This window comes from Lissotriton helveticus, chromosome 12, assembly GCF_964261635.1.
Source record: "Lissotriton helveticus chromosome 12, aLisHel1.1, whole genome shotgun sequence".
Taxonomy (NCBI): domain Eukaryota; kingdom Metazoa; phylum Chordata; class Amphibia; order Caudata; family Salamandridae; genus Lissotriton; species Lissotriton helveticus.
Window position 1 is genome coordinate 448,032,515 of NC_136073.1, and position 25,077 is coordinate 448,057,591.

The window sequence follows — 25,077 nt, forward strand, 5'->3', positions numbered from 1 at the left end:
AAATACAGCTAAAATATGTTTTTGGGGGGAAATGGGAAAAAAGTGCAGCAAATGAAAGCATCTGGGGTTTTCCCTGCAAATGGTATCAAAAAAGGGTTTGTGGGGCTAAAATCACAATTTTCCCAGCTTTTAGGGAATGACAGACTTTTGTCAGAAAACCAACAGTTTTTACACAGTTTTGGCATTTTTCTGAGACATAGCCTATTTTATGTGCTTTCAACCTCCTTCCAGTTAATGGAGAAATGGGTATAACAGCAATAATGGATCTAGGAAAGCTATACATTTTAGAAATGTAGACAACATTGTGAATACTACAAGGGGTCATTTGTGTAGATCCATCAAGGTTCCTTTATAGAAACAAACAGTTAAATATAGGAACAATTGAAAATTTATTGAAAAAAACAGCCTTTTGTGTCAACATTTTCACCTGTAACTTCTTCTAATTATGACAGCTCTTTGAGAGCAATATAACTTTACATCTGGTGGACCTTACTGGTTTTAGAGATATATATGACTTGTAGGTTCACCAAGAACCAGACGAACCCAGAGCCAAAAACTGAGCAGCATTTTCAATGGTTTTTTATTATGTAGCGGGTATATAGCAATTATTGTGGGAAAATGTATACATGGAAAAATCGGTATGGAAGATACCTATGTCTTTCTGAAATGGGAACAAAATATAGAGTTTAGAAACAGTTGATATTTGCACATTTCCAAAAATGGGAATACTCATACTAGCCTGAGAATTATCGGTCATTTTTCAAAATGACTTCTTTTTTACACATTGTCTTTTATTTGGAAGGCAGACATGCATCGTAAGTCAATAGGTAATAATGGTTGCTTTACAAATCTGAATTACCCTAAGTCTCCCGATAAAAATGGTACCTCACTTGTGTGGGTAGGCCTAGTGCCTGTGACAGGAAACGGTGCAAAACGCAATGTGGACACACCACAATTTCAAAGTGAAAAATGACCCTTTTGTGGCAAAGTGCCTAGCTGTAGTTTTTGAACCCAAGCTCTGCGGGCACCTAAGGAGAAAACCTAGTATACCTATACATTTTTAAAAACTAGATACCCAGGGGAATCCAGGATGGGGTAACTCGACTGGCTCCCACCAGGTTCTGTTACACAGAATCCCTTGTAAACCTAAAAGATTGTAAAAAACAAAATGCATTTTTTCACATTTCTGTGGTGGAAAGTTCTGGAATCTGCATGGGTCCACAAATTTCCACCCACCCCGCCTTTCAAAAAGTCTTCTGAGAAAAATGGTGCCTCACTCGTGTGGGTAGGCCTAGTGCCGGCAACAGGAAACGGAGCAAAATGCAACGTGGATACACCACGATTTCACGTTGAAAAATGACCCTTTTTTGACAAAGTGCCTAGCTGTAGTTCTTGAACCCTATCTCTGACGGCCTAGAGGGAAACCAAGCAAACCTATACATTTTTTCAAACTAGAAACCCTGGGAAATCCAGGATTGGGTGACTTGACTGGCTCTCACCAGGTTCTGTTACCCAGAATCCCTTGCAAACCTAAACAAGCATTAGAAATGCATTCGGGCTCGGATTTATTTGAGTTTGAGCTAATGGCATTGTAAATGCCAATGTATTGTTGCTATGTGTTATGGAGTGTGTTCATGTGGTGTGTACTGCCAGTGATCTCCTTGTGAGTGTGAGAATATTGCACCGTTACTGCCTGTGATGTCCTTCTTGTGAGTGTGAGAAGCTTGCACCTCTGCTGCCTGTGGTCTCCTTGTGAGTGTAAGAAGCTTGCACTGCTGCTGCCTGTGATGTCCTTCTTGTGAGTGGGAGAAGCTTGCACCTCAGCTGCCTGTGGTCTCCTTGTGAGTGTGAGAAGCTTGCACCGCTGCTGCCTGTGGTCTCCTTGTGAGTGTAAGAAGCTTGCACTGCTGCTGCCTGTGATGTCGTTCTTGTGAGTGTGACAAGCTTGCACCGCTGCTGTTTGTGATGTCCTTCTTGTGAGTGTGAGAAGCTTGCACCGCTGCTGTTTGTGATGTCCTTCTTGTGAGTGTGAGAAGCTTGCACCGCTGCTGTTTGTGATGTCCTTCTTGTGAGTGGGAGAAGCTTGCAACTCAGCTGCCTGTGGTCTCCTTGTGAGTGTAAGAAGCTTGCACAGCTGCTGCCTGTGATGTCCTACTCACTACTCTACTCTACTCACTACTCACTACTCTGCACTCACTACTCACTACTCTACTCACTATACTCACTACTCTGCACTCACTACTCACTACTCTACTCACTACTCTACTCTACTCACTACTCACTACTACATGCGCAGTGTCAGCCCTCAGAAGCATTGCATAAAGCAGCATTCAGTGCAGTAACTTCGACCAGTGAAGATGCAATGTACGGACTGACGCATCGCAGAGGGGGAGCGAACGGACGTACAAGTCACTCCACTCATTATTCTCTTAGGGGCTAACTTTATAGCGAAGAATATATATATATTGAATGGAAATGGAGGGAGCACGTTGCATGGAAATGGAGGGAGGAAGGAAGGAAGGAATGAATGATGGTAGTTAGTGAACAAGATAAAATCAAGGATATTTGAAATAAAAGAGGGGAGGTAGGAAGAAATATAGAAAAAAAGAGAAAAGGGTAAAAAAGGTGAGAGAAAGATAGATAAATAGATGGATAGATAAGAAAGAAGAAACAAAAGAAAGCGTTTGAGGAGTAGAAGTCTTAAAAGTCAGAACAAATAAGTAGTGAACAAAAAATAGAAGTAAAGCAAGACGAAAAGAAACAAACGTGGAAAATATAAAAAACAGGCAGAGAAATGAGAGACAGAAGCACCACATCAGAAATAAAGAGAAAAATAATGAAAGATATGAAGAACAAGTAGCAAAAGAAAGATAAAAAAACAGAGACAAGAAAGGCAGAGCAAGGAAGAAAACACAAAATAAAGGACAGAGCGGGAGAGGGGAGGGGGAAGGGAGAGAGAGAGCACCAGGAAGGCGCCTAGGATATGCCAGAAGTGGTTTATGAAAACATCATTGTGAACAATCAGTGATATGTGTTCTATGATAGAAGTTCCGCCTTGCCCCCACCTACAGCCTCTCTGGAGCAATGGCGTGTCTGCAGAAGATTGCCTTAGCTCATTACTGCAATTATTTTGCTCTGACTGTGTCTCAGACTGAAAATAAATCTTTATAAATGTTGAAAATTAAACCTGTAAAGAGGCAGTCCCACAGACAGCGAACAAAAAAAAAAAAAAAACGTTCTGCAAATATTTTGCAGCCTTTACCATTGATATAGCCGAGGCCTGAAACGGCACCTCTGGGAGAATTTATGGCATTCTCGGAGGGCTGTCACACCTACAATGGGCTCATATGAGAGTCAGCTGCACCGCTCGCAGGCGCCGCTGTCTGCTCTCACCGGCTGACGAGACAGGGGTGGGGGGGGGGAAGGGGGGGTCCCCTGGCGGTGAGTAGTCCTGGGTCCGCGTGCCTATGAGTGTAACCTTCCGCGCTTGAAAGAATCTGTTTTCTCCACGGAATGTGTGCTGAAATGTTTCAGAAACAAAGTTTAACTTTCTTGATCAATGGATTGCGTATAAGACACGCGTACTTCATCACTGCTGAGGTTTTTGAACGCTCATGCTGTCTTGGTACATTTTAAGTTATATCTGCATCGACTTTCGGATATTTTGGAAATGTATCCCACAACAGCTCAGCTAAAGTCGCGGACTTCTCAGCGCTATATCAAAAACTAATTACGTGGTCCTATTGTGACCGAGAACATTAAACCAGAAAATCTGGCTACACCATCTGCATGTCTATGCAACATCTTTAGCTAACATGAAGAGGGTAGTTTGACCACTGCCACTCAGAAACGCTTAAATGGGGTACTACTTTTATTTTTTTCAATGCAGATTCTAAAATGGGTATGATGGTCAGTCTCTGAATGCCTCTCCTTTAATTTGAAAGGGAGTACTCGAGGGGCAGCCATCGTCGAGAGCAAAGACAGAGGACTGCCGTTCCCTGAGGTTCAGGGGATGTCTGGCTATCCAGTTGCTTCCTCAATGGAACCAGCCTCCAACTGCTCTTATGAAACAACCGCGCGCGCTTTGTAAACATTGCCCAGATGCCGCACGTGCGTCTTTCGCGTGTGCGCACAAGGCTGGGAATGACAATTCCGAAAAGATGGGCGCTCGAGCCAGCCTGATACATGGCATGAGCCTCGAGCTGACTTTCTTCCATGCTGTCGCCGTGACGGTGATGACCTAACTGGACGCCTCGGAAAGTGAAATTCCCATGAGTCCAATGGAAGTGCTCGCAGCATGCGCCGCGATCAGCTCCCAGCCAGCAGTGAGGAGGACGCGCCGCGCGCCCGACAAACGCACTGCTCTATGGTGAACGCGCGCACACCATCTGGAATGCATTACACAGCCACCCTGACAGCTCCTAATTAAGATTAATGCACTTCGGAGCACGTAACCGCAGGAAAAATGCCCAAAATGGCGCCGGAAAATTACAACTGCCCAATAGCATCAAGACTACTAAAAATACATCACCGCGAAGACAAATCACCATTCAGATAATAAAAAAAAGTCAGGAATGTGTCTTTCCAGAGCCACTAACACACTTTTTTTTCTTTCTGTACTAAAAGGATCTCGGCGCTGCGCCCCGAGCCCTAAAAACTGTCAAAAGAACCACATTTTCCTCACATTTCTTTGGTGGAAAGTTCTGGAATCTGCGTGGATCCACAAATTTCTACCCACGCTGTGTTCCCTGAAGTCTTCCGAGAAAAATGGTACTTAACTTGGGTGAGTAGGCCTAGTGCCCGCGACAGGAGACGGCACAAAAGGCAATGAGGACACATCTCAATTTCACAGTGAAAAATTACCCTATTTTGGCAAAGTGCCTAGCTGTATTTTTTTAACCCTAGCTCTGCCGACACCTTGGGAAACCTAGCAAACCTATACAATTTTGAAAACTAGACACCCAGGGAAATCCAAGGTGGGTGAGTTGACTGGCTCTCACCAGGTTCTGTTACCCAGAATCCCCTGCAAATCTAAAAAATTGTAAAAAACAAAACAAAATTTCCTCACATTTCTGTAGTGGAAAGTTCTGGAATCTGCATGGATCCGCAAATGTCTACCTACCCCGAGTTTCCCAAAGTCTCCTGAGAAAAATGGTATCTTACTTGTGTGGGTAGGCCTACTGCCCGCGACGGGAAACGGCGCAGAACGCAACGTAGACACACCACAAAATCACAGTGAAAAATGACTTTTTTTTAGGCAAAGTGCCTAGCTGTAGTTTTTTAACCCTAGCTCTGCCGGCACCTCGGGAAATCTAGCAAATCTATACATTTTTTAAGAATAGACACCCAGGGGAATCAATGATGGTGTGACTTCATTGGCTCCCAACAGGTCTGTTACCCAGAATTGCTTGCAAACCTAACAAATACATTTTCTCACATTTCTGTGGTGGAAAGTTTTGGAATCTGCGTGGATCCATAAATTTCCACCCAACCCGTGTTCCCCAAAGTCTTCGGAGAAAAATGGTACCTCACTGTGTGGGTAGACCTCGTGCCCGCGACAGGAAACAGCCCAAAACGTGCCGTGGACACACCACAATTTCACAGTGAAAAATGACCCTTTTGCCTAGCTGTAGTTTTTGAACCCTAGCTCTGCCGGCACCAAGGGAAACCTAGCAAACCTATATATTTTTTAAAACTAAACTCACAGAGAAATCCAGAATGGGGTGGCTTTACTGGCTCCCACCAGGTTCTGTTACCCAGAATCCCTTGCAAACCTACAAAAATATTTTTTTTAAAAAACATTTTCCTCACATTTATGTGGTGGAAAGTTCTGGAATATGCGTGGATCCACAAATTTCCACCCACCCTGTGTTCCCCAAAGTCTTCTGAGAAAAATGTTACCTCACTTGTGTGGGTAGGCCTAATGCCCGCAACAGGAAATGGCGGAAAACGCAACGTAGACACACCACAATTTCACATTGACAAATGACCCTTTTTTGGCAAAGTGCCTAGCTGTAGTTTTTTAACCCTAGCTCTGCCGGCACCTAGGGAAACCTAGCAAACCTATACAATTTCGAAAACTAGACACCCAGGGAATCCAGGGTGGGGTGACTTAACTGGCTCTCACCAGGTTCTGTTACTCAGGAATCCCTTGTAAACCTAAAAAACTGTAAAAAAAAACAACATTTTCCTTACATTTCTTGGGTGGAAAGTTCTGGAATCCGTGTGGATCCACACATTTCTACCTACCCTACATTCCCCAAAGTCTTCTGAGAAAAATGGTACCTCACTCTCGTGGATGGGTCAAGGACCTGCGACGGGCATGGGACCAAAACCTATTGAGGCGACATCAAAATGATCTATCACAAACCAACCTGGTTTTGCAAGGGGGCTCCCATGAGTTTTTGGCCCGGGACTCGGCTGCCATCTAGGCAAACCTACCAAACCACACATTTCTGGAAACTAGACACCCGGACGTGTCCAGCTAGGTATGGCTTGCATGGGTCCCCCAACATTCTCCTACCCAGAATCCCATGCAAACTGCAAATTTTGTTAAAAAAACACATTTGTCTCAAATTTCTCAGTGGGAAAGTTCTAGAATCTGAGTGGATCCACAAATTTCCTCCCAACCAGCGTTCCCCCAGGTCTCCCGATAAAAATGGCACCTCACTTGTGTGGGTAGGCATAGTGGCTGCAACAGGAAATGCCCCAGATCATACTGTGGAGACTTCAAAATTACCTATAGGAAAACAACCTGGTTTTGGGGGTTGGGGGGCCAGAGATTTTGGCCCAGGGCTTGGCGCCCATCTAGAAAAAGTACCAAACCCAAGCATTTTAGAAAACTAAACACCTGGTGGAGTCCAATGAGATATGGCTTGCGTGGATCCCCCAATGTTTTCCTCCCCAGAATGCCATGTAAACCTCAAATTTAGCTGAAAAAAACACTGTGTCGGCACAAATGTCCCACCCCACAGCGTTCTCCTTTGTGTCCCGAATAAAATGATACCCCACACAGGAATCCACTGGGGAGGGGTACTATAGGAGAGGGAAGATTCTCCCCTTTCCATTGATACCTCTCCCGTCTTTCTACGTGCTCAGGGGGCTAAGATAGCGGCCTGAGCACATGGAAAGTGAAACTGAAATGAGCCTAAAGGCTCATTTTAGTTTTGGTTTCTGTGAAATGACGACAGCGCAACGTCCGCGCTGATCGTTATTTCACAGAAACCAGGGAGGGGGCCTCGGGAGCTCTCCTGAGGCTTTGGGGAGAAAAAGAAATACCTCTGCTGTCCGATGCCATTCCGTCATGAGCATCGAAGGGTTTAATACTCATATAGCAGCGGTTATGTATCGCTGCTGTTTTCAACAAAGCATGCCCTGGCATCTCATGTCACTTGTTTGTTTGTTGTGAATAATTTCTTAAGTTAGGAATAACTCATATTGAATACATATACATTGTACATTTCATCCAGAGGGAGGTTTTCTGCAAGAGTGTTGAAGAACTGTCAGTGAGTTTAATGAGTCTGAAGAATCACCACGCAATCTGGTCTAAAGTAGATTCTCTGATGTGTGATTTTTAATATACAATACATTTTGAATTTAACTATCAAATTATAGATTTTCTCTCACACCTGATTACTAATCGGTAATCACACATATTCACTACACCAACGTCTTTCTTTTTCAAGCGTATGTTCATAACTTTGAAGAATAGAATAGAAGCTGAAAAGAGATTTGATTCCACTTTGCCCAAGAAAGAAAGAATTACAGGGACACCCCCTATTTCACTGACATCAATCTAGTTAACTGATCCCAGAGTAGATTGTATCTGTGCTACTGATTGTTGGTAGCCTGTAGTTAAATATTCAGAATCCTAAATGCAACATGGTTAGAAGTTGCTACAAATGTCCTAACCTAAAGATCACTACTTTCACCCATTCTTTCCAATATAACATTGCATTATCTATTTTTATTGTTTGATTTTTCCACAGAACCCCATGCTACGGAAAAAGGAATGCATTCCCTTATCCTATGAAACAATTTAATATCTTAACAGTGTGCCTGATCGTAATAGGTATTTTTTAACATTATAAACCTGGAAACTGCTCAACAGACAAAGCAGTGGAATATAATCTATTGCCAATTGCTCATGTTACCCTGTTCATGTTTTTGAAATTCAGCTGTACCCTTCTAGAAATGGGATCACTTCAATTGTAGGTAGCAGGATAGCTTCTTATAGATGCTAATCTTTGGAAAACTAAAGCCTTCAACTGAAACATTACCAAAAAGAAAGTTTTGGGGAAAATGTATGCTCTTTTTACTGCCCCTCAAGAATTTCTAGACGACTTTATAAATATGAATATCCCCTTTAAGGAAAATTGGCAAAAGCAGAACATTAAACAAACACAAACAATTTGCCAAAGCACCCATCCTAATTGTGTTTATGTTTGCCCATACATTTAATTCAATTATGTTTACAGAACTTATGTCATTGGTATTGGGAATCACCATTAACTAAAACTTTGACTACTATTACATGTTACAAGTGGAGATGTTAGCCTATTAAATGTATTGGTCCAAAAGAGCTTACAATATACATATCTGCCTTTTCATAAACTTCACATAATAAATCATAGTAGAAGTAGAAAATCTATATGGTTTTTCCAATTCATAAAGAGATATATGTAAACTGTGTTGCGTGGTTTTTAAATGCCACATAATTTTGCACCTAGAGCCTCAGGAGTCTAGATCATGACATTCTCTTGTCTAACAAAGGGAGGGACTTAAAGCGCATCAAGGTCCAGCAACCATGCTGCAAATAATCTAATAAATGTATGTGGGGTATGCAGTTCTTAAAGAAGAATGAGTGGCTATGTGGGTCAACGACTAATCTGTAGGGTACACAGTGGATGTGACCCTGCAAGAATTAAATGCCCTGACACACCTGGATAGGTGTCATGCTTCATTATAGGACATTTGCTCTTTGTCGGGCTGGCACTGCAATGCCCGACCGCCACCATGAATGGGGGCTCTTTGCCGGAGATCTTCTTGTCCACCGTTTGGTGAAGGTCAGGTGTGGGAGCTTAAGGAGTAGATTGGTGTTGAGGTATGAAGGTCTGAGGTTAAAAATAGGAAAAGAGGAACTTATCAGGAAAAACTTTAATGAACACGCTATCTTACCTATATTAAAAAGGTTTGGTGATATCTATTAGACTTTAATTATTTTAGCTAGCTATAGGTCAACATGTTTCTAGCTTCTGTGTAGTGATAACAATAATCTAGTAGCTATTCATCAGGACCAATCAGAAGTCTCAAGTCCGCACACGAGGGTAGGTCATCCAGAGAGCTGGTCCTGACCAAACTCACGCTAAGGGCATGCTTCTGTACAAAACTCGAGGAGGCATGAATCTTTACCCAATTAGGGTCATTGCAAAATAAATCACAAATCAATACCGAAACCAAGGTATTTGTGATTGGGGGAAAATCAATGAACCCACATATTAAAACTCCAATCACTATGTAGATTAGGTTGATATTGGTCCTGATGAATAGCTACTAGATCATTGTTATGACTACACGGAAGCTAGAAATATGTTGACCTATAGCTATCTAGGATAACTAAAGTCTAATAGATAGCACCATACATTTTTAATATAGGTAACAGTACTTGCTCATTAAATTTTTTCTTGAGAAGTACCTCTTTCCCTATTCTTAACCTCACACCTCAACACCAATCTACTCCTTAAGCTCCCACACCTGCACTTTACCAAACATCAGACAGGAAGATCTCCGGCAAAGAGCCTCCATGGATGGTGCCCGTCGGGCATTGCAGCACCGGCCCGAGGAGGAGCAAAAGCCTGATGATGAAGTAGGACACCTAACCAGGTGTGTGAGGGCATTTGATTCTTGCTGGGTCACACTACATTTATTGGCACATCTCCTGACATACTTTCTGACCTATGAGGGTACAACTATCTCTACCCGAGATTTTGACTCTTGCTTGAACTGTGTCACTCTTCATCACTGACAATCTAAAAAAAATGCATCTAAAGACTTTTGCTGGCATATGGACCTTCATTGTGTATAGCTCAAGTTGTATCAGATCAAAAGCTTCCACCATGCCCACATTGAATTATAAATCCCTGATCACTCTTTCTAAACAAATCCTTGACCTGATGCTGTGCTGTGATGATGTGCTAGGGGCCTCTACTCTTTTCTACTAGCATTGTGAATTGGCCTTAGTAACATGCCAGTGTGTTCCAAATAAATACGTTCATACTTCAATGTATAGCAACGACCACTCCACCAGACCTTAAGGGCTAGTGTGCACTTAATAAATCTTGCACCAGTCAGTTAATACATTAAAACTCCATTTAATTTCAATGAATTCATTCAGCGCTTTGCCAATCTCTGAACATGAAAAGTTAAAAGCGCTTAGTTTCAGCTAAATGAAAGCTACAGTACCAAATTTTGAGTAAGAAATAAGTGGAAGGTGGAGCTTTTTACGAATGCTTTGAAAGTAGTACACAATTGAGGCAGAGATACCAGGAAGATGATAGTTTCCCCAGTGTTTTGAGGGAAGTAAGAAGAATGACCAGCGAGAAGGGGTTTAAGGGATAAAGTGAAACCGAAAAGCAGAACATATACTAAAATAAGTTTTGAGAAGGAGGACATGTTCACACTTTAAAATGATGCAAGTAAAATTAAACTTGAGACTAGATTTAAAACATAGCCAGTGAAAGCAGCCTAAAGAAGAAGAGTTGTGAGTGGTAGATGGAACTTTAAATAGGTGGTGAGTTGATATGTTCATTGCCGATTGCAAGATGCAAAAGAGTGAAAATAGACGGATAAGTAGATAGAGGAACAGAGATGCATGTGGGCATCAAATATGTCTCAGAATAAGACTTTGATGGGAGTGTGTGGCCTGATGCCAAACAAGATGGACATATTTGTGTGGTGCTCCTTCTGAGTACTGAGTCTTGGAGATAACTGCTTGAATTGAGGGAGGTTATGGTAAGTCTGGATGTGTTCCTGGTGACCTGATAGCAATCTGGATTATGGTGATATAACCTCCTTCATTCTACATAAATGTGCATATTAGTGGTTATCACAGGGTAGTGAGTATTTGCACATTTTGGCCGTCATTTTAGTTTGACAAATGTGGTTATTCATTTTTCATCAGTGCTCTTTGATTGAAACTTTGTGATATATCATCTAAAAAGGTTAAACAAATGTTGTGCAAATGGTCTATATTTGTTAACCTTTTCACTATCTAACTGCCTTTCTCTCCTCAAAGAGATTTTTCTTATTGGAGATTTCACTACACAGAATGGCCCCCTTGACTTAGCACTGAAAATATCTTTGTAACAACTGCAATATTGATAACTGCAATATTCTCTGAGATGTTTCGGGACTTGTTCAGCAGTCAGTGCTCCTTAGTAGGTAGCTCAGGTGATATTTCATGACGAATAGCACCATTTTTGGCTGAAGCTATCTTTTTTTCAGATTTGAGATGCTTTATTGTGGAAAATAGTAGTTATCAAACTATGTGTAACTGTACGACCTGATACTTTCTGTACACCCCTTGTTATCATTTTATGGGGCATACACATTTTCTGCTTAAAGTTTATAAAAATAAACACATTTCATCAAACAAATCTTCAGATTGATCAACTTCAATTAAATCCCAGCATTCCTCACCTTCTTCTAAATCTATAAGACTAACAAATGTCCTTTCATGGCCAATTGTTTGTAGTAATAATTCCAATCATTTAACAAATCTTGGTGGAGGTAAGAGATTTAGTACATTTTATGATTGCCACTAATGTTAAATTACCACAGATTGCGGGCAGAAGGGTGGCCATAAACAACAGATTAGTAGAAAAAAAGGAATGGATAGGTGATGTCAAAGATATCACCTCAAAAATGGAGTTAGCGATAATTTAATTGCAAAAGCATTGTGAAGATTTAGAGAAGAGAAATAGATGGAATAATCTTCACCTACATTGCTTGCCATAGGATGTGGAGGGTGATGACCTACCTTTTTTTTCTCAATGTTGAATTACTGGCCTTCTAGGTTCGCAGTGGAATAATTTCTGACTTATTTTGTTCCTCATAATAGCCTGCTATCAACTCTTCAATACCTCATTCCCTAGAGACAAGAGTCAGATGAAACCCTAATTGTAGTGCCATCATCATGCTTTTCTCAGAATACACAGACTTTGTTCGTTTTATAAAGCCTGTTAAGAAGAAAAGGAAATGAATGTGTCCAATCAAAGCCTCTACCTGTCTCAAGACTTATCTAATCTTGCCAATGCTTGGAGAAAAGAATTCCTATCCAGGACGTGCATCCTTAGGCAACTCCATTTTAAATATGCCATAATTCATCAATGCTTTTGCATATTAACCCATAAAGGTATCCGTAGGTCTTTTGATGGCCCTACTCAGCTTTGAAAATACCTTCACAAACTTTCTCTCATGATTACATATACACGCCACCTACATCTAAATGATTGTTATATGTTTGGAGCACCATCACTTTCTCTCTCTTTTAATGCGTTATGTGTTATCTGCAACTTATTGTTGACTCACATGTTGTATTTACTTCTTCTACATATTCTCAGTTGAGATCATTGTCCTTGATCTGCTCTTCTTTCAGTTTATTAACATCTTTAACATGATACATCTCTTGCTATTTTGCTATCACTTCTTCTTTCATTATTAACATATCTAGTTTTCTTCTTTTATATCTCTATATTCTGTCAATCTGGTTTACCTACTTTTGTATTGTCACTATTATAAACTATTTGTTGTTCATACTGATTGCCCTACCTGTTACTGTTACCCTACTTGTATATATTTTTCATGGCTAACCTTTGTCATGTGGAATGTTCAAGGTCTTAGCAACTCTCTCAAGCGGCAGAATGTACTATTGTATCTACTCATAATAAACACTATCATTGCCTTTCTACCAGAAACTCATTGTAATCCATAAAGTTGAAGAATCATTGGGTTGGAAATGCATATTTTTTCTTTACATTGGACTTAAAAGGAATGTGGTACTTTTATTTTACAAGTCTTTTAATATCCAAGTATTCAATAGCACTGTGATTATGTGGATAGCTGGATACTTACTATTATCACATTGGGAAAAACCATGCTTCTCGTAGTCTAATGTGTCAAATCCCTCCTTTTAGAATTGATTTAGGACTAAGCTTGCTAACCCTCCTAACAATAATATTATTTTCGGGAGTGATTTAAATCAAGTACTGAACCCTTTCCTTGATAGAAAATCTAATTATAAATTTAACAGCGACACATCCTATCAAGCCCTCATGGTCACTTTTACTGTTAGATTCATCTTTGATGTCTGTAGGACCTGCAATCCTGACAATTGTGAACTCACTTTCTATTCACCAGTCCCTGGTTGCCCCTCTAGGATTGATCACTTTTTTATCACAAGATTCTTGCTGACATGTTTACATGATGCTCAGATAGTTTCATCTACTTTTCACGCAAGTAAAAAATATGACAAATGGCAATTCAATAATTATTTTTTATTGTCTAAAGATTTTTCAACAGATTTGAAAGTTTTTATTAATTCATATTTTAAGTTTAATAATTCTGCTGATATTGTCTGTTGTAAATAACTGGGATGCCTTTAATGCCTCAAACAATCATATGTCACTTCTATATCTTAGGATATGCTTGAAAGAAGACTTTAGAAAATCTAAAATGAAGTTGAATAACATTGCCATCATTAATGCCTGCAATGTTGTTTTAAGTATAAAATCTAAGTTTCATGATGTTCAAAATAAAGCTTTGAAAATATGTTTTAATCATTTCAAAGTCAAACAGGAACATCATTTATTAGTAGTATAGTGGATAAGAATAATAAGTCTATTGCTGTATCTGATTCAGATTATTAGAAATCCCTCTACACATAAGACACCAATGCTTCCACAGCAGATCCTAATTTTCTCTAACATTGCTATCCATGCATTACTGTTGATGGATTTTGATTCTCTTGAAATAGAGGAGGTTGTAAATTCCATTAGGTCTCTAAAGAAAAAAAAGCAATTAGCCCTATAAAATGTCTATTGAGCTTATTAAACATGTCTCTTTTTTTGCTTCCAAACCTTTAGACCTCTATAACTCCTTCGTACTGGATTCTTGTTAAAAATGCACATTTTGGAGGCTCCTAATACTGGAAGACAAAGACCCTAGATACTGCAATAGTTATACACTCAATTAATGTGATTATGAAGGAAAAATATTAACTACCCACCCATCACTCCTAATCTCATCAAAAGTGATTAGTCAGATTTGGTTAATGGCAGATTATTCACTGACAATGCAAGGTTATCCTTTAACATTTCATTTCAAGCATATACTTTGGATACACCCTTACCAAAACTGTAGTTGGATGCTGAAAAAGATTTAGATCGAAGTATTTGTGTTATTTTGAATGACATGTTTAAGACTTTTGCTTGATTTGGTTTTGGTTACAAATGTATTAAACTGCTTAAATACTTAGTATAGTCCAAACTTCTGGCTTGCATGTTTGTTAATAACATTTTTCCTTTTATGTTAATTTAGGTTCAAATACTTGACACGATGCACACTTTCTGAGCTATCATTTGTTTTATGCTTTGAAACATTTTTGTCCAGAAATGGAAGGCTAAAATTACTCTATCATGAGGTAGGCGAGTTATGTGTAAAAGCATGGAAATCCAGCTCTCTGCTTATGAGGGCGATATCCTGATAAAAATGTCTAATCCATCCACTTCTTTGACAGCTTTTTTTGGTTCTTCTATGCCTTTTTTTGTTTGGTGGCTCTGATGTTGTAATAAATTACCAAAATAATAAATACTTTGGGGCCCGATGGCGGGTGGACTTTGTCCGCCCGCCATCCCGACATAAAACGGGACTGCCCGCCATAAGGGCGGCGGTCCCATGGGGGCCATTAGTATGCGCCCGCCACACTGGGGGCCGCATCCCACATTTTTAACATTGCGGCGGGCGTTGCTGAAAGCAATGCTAAAAATACACGTCGCGCACTTCATTGCACAACTTGGCAGGCACCGTGCGGCGCCTGCCATGTTGTACATTGAAGTGCAGGGGGTACGGTACCCCCCATGTGCACCCCCCACCTCCCAGAATCCCTGGGGGCCCCCAACAGGCCCCCACAGGAGATTCCTGCATGCCTTTCCGTGGCCGCAACGCCGCCCCAGAAAAGTATGTTCCCGCTGCCTTCCTAATATGGATGGTGGTGCCTAACAGACACTGCCACGACATAGAACCCTTTTCCGGACCGGGCGGAAAAGCGGCGGACCGTCTTTCGTCCGCCACGGCCCCCCGCCATAGTAATATGGCAGGGGGAAATGGGTAGCGGGCGGGGAAGGATGTCGGGCGGATCGCCACTGCCTGCATGACGGTAGCGATCCGCGCGACATCCAAATGGGGCCCTATGTTTTTAATCCAGCTTCAAAAACTCATTAATTATAATTAGGGCTCCCGGTCTTATGGTATTTTTTTTAACATTTCCATCTCTATTTATCCATATTTATTTTTTGACTATCTTATTGGAATTTAACCATATTTATTTTGTGTGTTGAGAATAAATAGAGTCGTAAAACTGTATATTTCCCCATTTATTTAATTGACAAACATGCACTCATGCTTTGCCACTTTTCGCGTTTTAGAAAATTTAGCAGCCTAATATAGCAAAACATTACACCCACAGGTAAATATCCATATTATAATGTTCATTTATGTTAACATTTGCCTGTATTCAGGAAAATCAGAACCTGTTTTTTAACTACCCATTCTGAGTATCTGCTCAGCTGTTGTCCTGGAAAGCACAAAAAATGGCCTTGAGAGCCAACCACAGGAAGCATACTTTTCTGTATTTTTCAGCTTTCAAAAATAAATAGAGACAGGAAACACATTGTTTTCTGTGTGTATTTACCTGTAGAAATCAGTAAGAACGGAAAACTGGGAGCCTTAATCCTATTACTTCCTTAAAGACCAAATGAAATACCTTATTGCTGATCTAGCTTCTTCTATCTCTTTCTTGGTAGGGGAGATTGAATAGCATGAAAATGGTGGTTGTTCTAAATATTTGTTATGTTCTTTCCAATGTCCCCTTCAATAGTCCTGTTTATGCCTTAGGTTCTTATGGAATCAATGCATAATGTCCATTGCATCATGATTATGGCCTCTTACCTCTTCCGACTTGGGTCAAATGTAATAGATATTTTTTCCTGATTTATTCTGTATAGATATAATTTATATGACCGCCCATCAACAAATTTCCAATTCTATAGCTTTACCATTTTTTACTATGACAGATGATTTTGTCTAATCAATTCTTAATTCAATGTTTTCATTCTGCCTAAATTTTGAATAATAACCTTTTAAAAATACAAAACAGGTCTTGTTCCTGGAAGCATTGGAAAGATACGTTTTTTTTAGAATAATCATTTTTCGGATGGTTTTCGAGTTGCTCCTTATTTATTCTTTAATCTTCTATTCTGTTACCTATGTCTTTTTCTAAGCATTGCCTATTGTTGCATCATGCTATCTCCCAAATATATGCCAAGGTCTCTTACACAACCGATGGTTCTTCCCTATCACCTCCTGAGTTTCAAAAACCTTTATAGAATGGGTTGATACTGAAAATAGGTCAAATGTATCAGACTACATAAACTACTGTATCTAGCTCCCAATCTTCAAACAAGTCCGTATAGGAACACGACCTACAAGTCTTATTTGATCTTCAAACCTGGGGCTATATTTAATTGCATTATACAGAATGTACAATTGGCCAATATGATCCAAAGTTTATGTATTTTTATTTAGAGCAGATTTCTTGTTAATACCTATCAAAATGAGAACTGTTATAAATTCAGAGATCCTTCTCCCACCTCGCCGCCAAGACCTGGAACACCCTCCCCACCAATCTACAGCAGAGCCAAGATCTACTGGCCTTCAGAAGACTTCTCAAGACCTGCCTCTTCGATCAGTATCAGCACCCTCCCCCCAGCACCTTGAGACCCACACGGGTATGTAGCGTGCTTAACAAATGTCCTGATTGATTGATTGAGAGAATGCACTCTATTGGTAATTTGCAATTGAAGGCTCATGTGCTTGCAGGGCCAGTTGTAAGTATGTTATCGTATTCCGGTAATTTGTTTTGTTAAAATGTAATGATATTTTGTCACTGGATACTACTTTTTCATTCTACAGTTTTTTGGGCTCCCTGGCCTTTCCAAAACACTATTCTCCATATGCTATTGTTATTAGGGATAGTTTGCCATTCCAATAGCTTTCAAAAAGTTTACTAACTGTTGAAAAGGTTTCTAAAAGCTGTATTCAAATTCATGGTGGGTTGATATCTCCAAAAACCACAGAGCCAATATTGCTTCTTAAATTTAAGAAAGATGCTTTGGTTTTCTAATTTTTTAGCTTTTTGAGAAGCCTCTGAAACTTTAACATTATAGTCTATTGTTTATTGGATCACTATCTTCATATATATGTTTTCTCTCTCAAAGTTAAAACATATGTTAGAATGTAACCCAATATAATATCATTATAACGCTTATAAATGCAATGCTTTATTTCCCTCATCTATTGTTTTGCTTTCCTCTCCTTTACCTTTCTCTTCCTGATCACTCTTTTTCTGCTACACAAGTAGCTTCTTTATGTCTGATGATATCTCATTGACTCAGTTCTTCATTTAATCATGCTTTATAACTCGTTTGTAGGGATTTATGTCTCACATATGTTATTTATCCTCTATATGAACTATTTCTTATATATTGTCCCTTGAATCATAAATGAAACTATCAAACTGATATATGTTTTTGGTAAAAGGAAAGTGGGGAATATTTTCTAATTGGTAGAGGCAGTAACAAGATGAGCGTAGGAAAAGAAAGTAAAGATTCAGAAGGGACAAACAGATTGTGGCAGTAGAAAAGAAGACAGGCGATAGATAAACTATTTGGAAGAAGACCCAATTTAGGTAACAATGCAACAAAGAAGAACACTTCCGATGTAGAAGCACTGAGTTGAAGATGGTGAAAAATCATTCATATAATAACAGCAGATAAATAGTTGGAAGCCTTCTTACACAGATCTGTTTGAGAGGATAAAACAGAAAATTAGATATCAGAGCCATTAGTGTACTTCAACATGCTCTTCAACTCAGCATGAGGAAGGTACCTTTTATAACCTCAACCACACATGCAGCCAGGGGTCAGCCAATATGTGAGAAATAAATCCACATCTCTCTTTTGATAGTACCAAATGCCCGATGAACTCCTCTACCATCAGCAGGGTCATTGGAACTTTGTTGCAATGGAAGGTCAATGAAACAAAATTGCTATTGCCACAACTTTCCAATCAACCTTCTGCAGTAATTCTTTTTCTCACTAGACAAACTTAGGGGGTGATTACGATGGCGGACAGACTTAAGTCCATCCGCCATTGTTGCAGGGATTGGGACCGGCTGCCTGTAAAGCGGCGGTCCCGCACATGATATTACGAAGCTACCACCACCGCGGCAGTTGCAACATCTATCTTTAACATTGCAGCGGGTGCTGCTGGCTGCAGCACCCGCCGCAATGTTCAAAATGCACTGTTTGCATTTCCATGCACTACGTGGCAGGCACCACGCGATGTCTGCCACATGGTGCAGGGAAATGTTGGGGGCACCATAGGTGCCCCCCAAGTGCAAAACTGTAGTGCCCCTGCTTAAGGGGTGCCCGCTACAGGCCCCCAAAGTTCATCCCTACCTGCCTGTGAATGGTGGTTGAACCAACATACACAGGCTGGCAGGGATGCAGCATCCTAATCTGGCGGACAGTGCCTGCTAGGCACTGCCACCATTTTGTGGATGCCAGGTGGGTCCGACCGGCAATAGTTACGATTGCCTGTGTCGGACCGGTGACGGACAGAGTTCCCGTCCGCCAACAATCAGCCCGCCATCTTTATCTAGCGGGTGGAAAATGGCCACGCGGTAACGGTGAATCCGCCACCGGCAGGCTGCCGGTGGCAGATTTACCGCTATTGTAATGACCCCCTTAGTTATTCATCCACTACCCCCTTGTGCAATCTGAAGTATCTTCTGGTTGCCCTTGTGCTTGACGATATCATTGAATGTAATACTATAATCAATCAAATAAAAAGAAAGGTCTCTGATGTTTTCCATGTTTTTCAAGAAGCAAATTGAAATAAGCTATACTAGAATTAGTCTACTGGATATGCCATTATACCATCATTACAAGAGTGAAACATGGATATTTGAAGGCTATCAAGTACAGTAAACATTCACCAGTAAACCATTCTGAAAATGTAATCTCAATCTCATAGAATAACAGGGGGACATGTCCTGGGTCACGCAATTACCTGCTGGAATGGATAAGAAGTATTCCTCTGGGTTACGAGTAGTAGTAAAAATGTGGTCTGAAAGAAATCATGGTCAATTGAAGTGTACTTAGAAAGTGTTGGAAAGGTATATATTCCCATTTGGGTTGTTTTTCTGTAAATCCTGTCCAGATTGGACAGGCTCTTACTATTCTTTACTCCAATAAATGCCATTTTTCCATACCTGCATGTCCTTGTGAAACCCAGGACTTCCCTGACAGTATTAAATCATTCTCAAGCCTTACAAAAGCCCCAAGTAATCCAGCCCCATGGAGCAAACCATTTGTTGGCCAATGCTGTTTCAGCATGTTCCATGACCTTTACATCACAGTAAAGAATGAAGACTTAATATTGAACCCAACATCTAAACCATCTTATGTACTTATGTGCTTCCCAAGATGAAAAAATTACAAAGACGGCTGTTGTCAAAGGATTTGGTAGTGAATTTCACTATATTACATATCCTTCAAATGTCCATGATTCATCATCATCACTCTAGTTCGTAGTCAATAGAACCGTCAGTCTTTAAACTTTTAATCCTGGTGTTCAAAGCAGTGCACAACAATTCGGCATCCTGCCTCTCTCGAAACCTTTGTAACAATGTCCTGTCACTGTTCATCTCAATCATATATCCACCCCAAAACACCCTAAATTCAATCCTGGATCCATGTCTTGCATCTACTTGGAATCTATCACACAAGCCCCTCCCCAGTGAACTTCATACAGGATCATCCTGAAATTATACAAACATACTTTTATATAGCTCTTCCCACTATTCTTTACTGCTAAGGTCTCTTGAAAGCAGGTGCTTCTATCACCCAATGTAACAGGAATCAGTTTAATGACTGACTATACTCACAAATGGAGGACTATATCAATCTTGTCAGAGCTTGAATTCATGACCCGCATATCATCCTAGTTGTGGCACACACATTACAACCAGGGCCACTAAAATTCCGCATTATGTGGCTGGGTTGACTACATTATGCAGCTAGAAAGGGCTCATTTTGCAGCATAATGTGGCACATTTGTGATAGTATTAACACTGTCTGGGCAAACATCTCACCTTATCAATACCAGTTTAACATCCAAATACAGTATTAAGCTATTGAGAGATGACCAGTCAACTTTTACTAAGGACCTTCATCTGTGGGGGAATGCGCGTCCCCACGTTTTCTGTAACTTTTGATGTGTATGAGCTAGGAATTAAATGTATTTTTTTTTTCAAAAATCGGCAGTTTATGCAGAAGGCGATGGATGCGGCAAATGCGGAAAATCCCTAATTATGCAGAAAACACTGCAGCCACGACTGGAGCCAACCTGCAGGCTCCTAAAATCCAGATCTACAGGCTTGAGAATGCGCGCAGCTGACCACTGTACTCCGAGGCATCACCATCCCCTGTCATAAACCCCGAACCATTACCTTGGCAGCCCTTTTATCACAATATTAATACACAAATGTTTAAATACCCAAGTCAGTGGTATTACATTTACTATCAGATAGTGACATAGCAACAGTGATATGATCCCTTCTGCACGCCAGAGAAATGGGCCCCTTGAATTCTGGTTGGGTAGTAAAATAGAACAATACTCAGGCCTCTGAGTCCCGGTGCCTCAGCACCTTCTGCACCATTAACAGTTACACCATTGCTACAGGAGGTCTGCCACAGACCTGAACCATGCCCGTCTACCTATGATAGCAGTGTACCACCTATGTCCTTATGTACCACTGTGCTGCTCTGTACAGCTTCTGTTCGAAATGCCTGTGCAACACAGTTGAGGTGTGAGATATCGAGGAAAGGATTTACTCAATTACAATGTATGGAAGATGTATGTATGTCAGCCACGGAAAACGTCATTTTAACTTTCAGATGGGTATTTTTTGTGTGAATTCGGAAATGGCGGTGCCCAAAGGTTAGGGTCAATTTGCAATTTCTGTAACTTCTGTTAAGACAAAATCGCCTTGGTTTTAACCAAAGGGTTGAGAATCTCTAAAGAAATAGCCTGTAATTAGAAAGTCTCTAAAGCATTGTCAAAAAGGCAGAAATCATTATAAATAAAATATCAGTGAACAAATGTTTGTCTAAAGCAGCCATTTGTATAAAGTTAGACGGAGGCCAATAATCTATTTACAGTACATAGCAGAATATAGCAGACTTAAAACTTACTTTCTAGACGGTGACGATTCCCTTCTTATCTGCTTTCGATACCGAGACGAGCTCCTAGCGAGAAGCAAAAAACAAGCAGAACCCAAAAAAATATAAAAACAACAGAAGTCAGGGTCTGACAGACGGCATCTCCAGAATTTCCACAAAATGCCGGTGAGCACGCTTTCGGCCCTACGCATAAGTGACTTCCAAACAAAAGTGAACATCCGCTCCCAGCAGAACTTTGCGGCCTGGGACAAATTGCCCTTTTCCAGTAAATTTCACTTGACATTCAGGAACGACATTCCTAAGGCATCCGGCTGAGGGGAGCACTGGGCCTCACTGGGCGGCCCGGCCACTCAAGCACATCAACGAAATACATCTTTCAGTACCATTGAAAAACAAGTCATTCATAAGGAAGTGTGAGCGGGGCACTACACTTCTGAAAGAGGAAGAGAGAGCGTGCAATCTGATCTCTCGCATACATTTAACTCTTTCCGTTCATAGACTCAAAGCTTACCAGAATAGCGTTTGTACACAGGGCACAATACATTAGGGGCCCGGGCTTAAGATCAAGTGTCCTCCATTCAACGTTTTCCCAGTGTGATGAGTGTCTGTTGGACTGAGCCTGATGGACACTCTTCACGTTGAGGTCAGGCAGCCAGGCGTCTGGCTGCCTGAGCTGAAGTTTGGAGGCTGAAGCCACGCAAAAGAACCTTGAGGACCTTTATGAAGGGGAGCGTCACTGATAGCCTAGGACCTGAGAGCTTCAGTTTTATTCCCTGAAATGCCCAGGGTCCAGTGTCTATCAGTGATACGTCGTCACAGAGTGGGGTGGGGGTGTCAGTGAGACTGCTGATCCCTCCATCCCTACTATGTGACAATTGAGGAACTGTCGCCGCCTCTCTTTGGCTGACCTAGTTAGCCAATGAGAGGAGGTGGCTGAAACCCCAGAGGCCCCCCACCAAGGCATTGCTGCAGGTACGTTTTTTTGTAATGCTTGTTGCATGTGTGTATCTATAAATGTATGTGTATTTGTGAGCGCGCGCTGTGAATCAAATAAATATCACTATGAGAGAACCTCCAACATTGTGAGAATGGTATCCGCTTACAATATATGATTTTTTGGTATGTACATTTTACAAAGGTGGTCTGATTTGACCTTTAGTAAATACAAGTGAATAATGATGATTTGTATGTACAATGCCATTAGTGATAATTTATGCATTATTAAGCCTGGTTTTCTGGGAGGTACCAGGGTTATGATAACCAAACACAGTTCAACTTTATCAGGGAAGCCAACTGATAACATTGCATTTTTTAACTCAGCATTTTTTTTATAGCAGGTATTAATTATGTGCCCCTTGAAAGTTGGCTCTAGCTTTAAGGATTGAACAACGATACCTGCAAACCGGAATGATGGGTTTAATTCTACCCATTGATTTAGCAAGTCATGTTGTTACTGATATTGACATTTATTGACAAAGGTATTTTGACATGGATTTCCCGAACATAAAATCATTTATTACCTGAAAACATGGGTGTATGTAAATCACTGGATTGTTGGTTGACCGGGGTGTAAACATTAGTCAAACAGCAACCACAATCCTAATCAGGGGAAGTCACAAATACACCCTAAATTAACTGGTGCTCAACCCCGATAGCTTGTCACAGAGCAGCCAGGCTTAACTTTAGATGCACATGGTAAAGTATTTGTGCAACACTTCAAACAGTAAAAAAGTGAAAACACCACACAAAAAGACCCGCCACCAGGTCAGAAAAATAGAGCTTAATTTAATGAACCAAACAAGAATAAAGCAAACACAACGAGATGATGGACGGAGCGCCAAAACTTTTCAGACACTCACCCCCAGTCACAGATCTAGGTTGAATCCATTATTGTTCTTTAGCTCACTTCGCCACCCCAGTTCAGACACAGCTATATGCAAATCAGTCTTGACCCTGTGTCTCATGGGAACAGTCCGGACCGAATTGCCAAGCCATGTCTTCCCTGGACTGGAAGCAAGCATTCTGAGACTGGTTTCGGACAAACAGCCCTCATCGGCCAGGTTAGCTTAAATCCAGTGACAAAGTGAGCAAGGGACCCACATCTGTGCATACCCTGCCAACTTAGACCGAACAAAGCAAACACAAGGAGATGGTAGACAAAGCGCTGAAAGTTTTCAGACACTCACGCCCAGTCAAAGACCTGGGTTGACTCCATCATCGTTCTTTAGCTCACTTCACCACCCCAGTTCTGACACAGCTATATGCAAATCAGTCTTGACCCTGTGCCTCATGGGAACAGTCCAGACTGAACTGCCAAGCCATGTCTTCGCTGGACCAAAAGCAAGCATCCTCGGACCGTTTTCGGGCTAACAGTCCTCATCAGCCAGGCTAGCTTGAATCCAGTGGCAAAGTGAGCAAGGGATCTACGTCTGGGCATACCCTGCCAACTTATAGCGAACAAAGCAAGCACAAGGAGAGGATCGACGGAGCGCTGAAACTTTTCAGACACTCACCCCCAGTCACAGATCTGGGTTGAATCCATTATCGTTCTTTAGCTCACTTCGCCACCCAAGTTCAGACAGCTATATGCAAATCAGTCTTGACCCTGTGCCTCATGTGAACAGTCCAGACTGAACTGCTAAGCCATGTTAGTCAAACAGCAACCACAATCCTAACCAGGGTAAGTCACAAATATACCGTAAATTACCTGGTGGTCAACCCCTGGTAGCTTGGCACAGAGCAGCCAGGCTGAACTTTAGATGCACCTTGTAAAGTATTTGTGCAGCACTTCAAACAGTAAAACAGTGAAAATACCACACAAAAAGAGCCAACACCAAGTTAGAAAAATAGAGCTTAATTTAATGAACAAAACAACAAAAACCAAACAAGTAGGACTTGAGATAAGATTTTTTAAAGAATAAACTGTAAAATTGCAAGTAGAAGCAATGAGCGCTTACTTGGGAAATCTGGTTGCACCAGACCAGGCCAGTGTCAAAAGTTCAGGCCGACCAGGATGTAGCTCATGCCAGATACAGGGTCCCAGTGATGCCCGCTTAACAAAACGACCTTGATCATGGGTGCGTCGACATCGAGGATGAAGGGCGCAGCCGAAGGGATGTGCCAGTGTCAATCCATGCAGTGATGGAGAGGCGCCAGTCCTGATCTGCACAGCAGTGATGATGCGTCGACTCCGATGAGCGTAGAACCGCTATGCAGAGATTTGGTGTCATTGTCGAAGATGACGTCGTCGATTGAGATGCAGATACCTTGTCCAATGGTGGCTCTGAAGGCGATGTGTCAGGGATGATTAATGCAATGAAGGTGATGCTGTGAGGTTGATCATGCAAGAGGAGCAATGCACTTGTTCGATTCACGCAACAGGGGCAATGCATTGGTTCTGATCCATGCAACAGTGCCGTTGTCCCAGTTCAACAGAGGATGCATTGGTGTTGCTGCAGCAAGCACTTTATGCCTCACTTTCAAGGCTCCAGGACTG

General features: G+C 41.2%; 1 protein-coding gene across 1 annotated transcript in view; it reads right to left on the reverse strand.

Annotated features, from left to right (window-relative positions):
• LOC144797807 (dipeptidase 2-like) overlaps window positions 1-21,715 on the reverse strand; it is a 516,642-nt gene extending 494,927 nt beyond the window's left edge. The window contains exon 1 of the mRNA XM_078668596.1: window positions 21,594-21,715. The gene's annotated coding sequence lies outside the window, so the exon portion shown is untranslated. The remainder of the gene's footprint in view (window positions 1-21,593) is intronic.
• Between the last annotated feature and the right edge of the window lie 3,362 nt (window positions 21,716-25,077).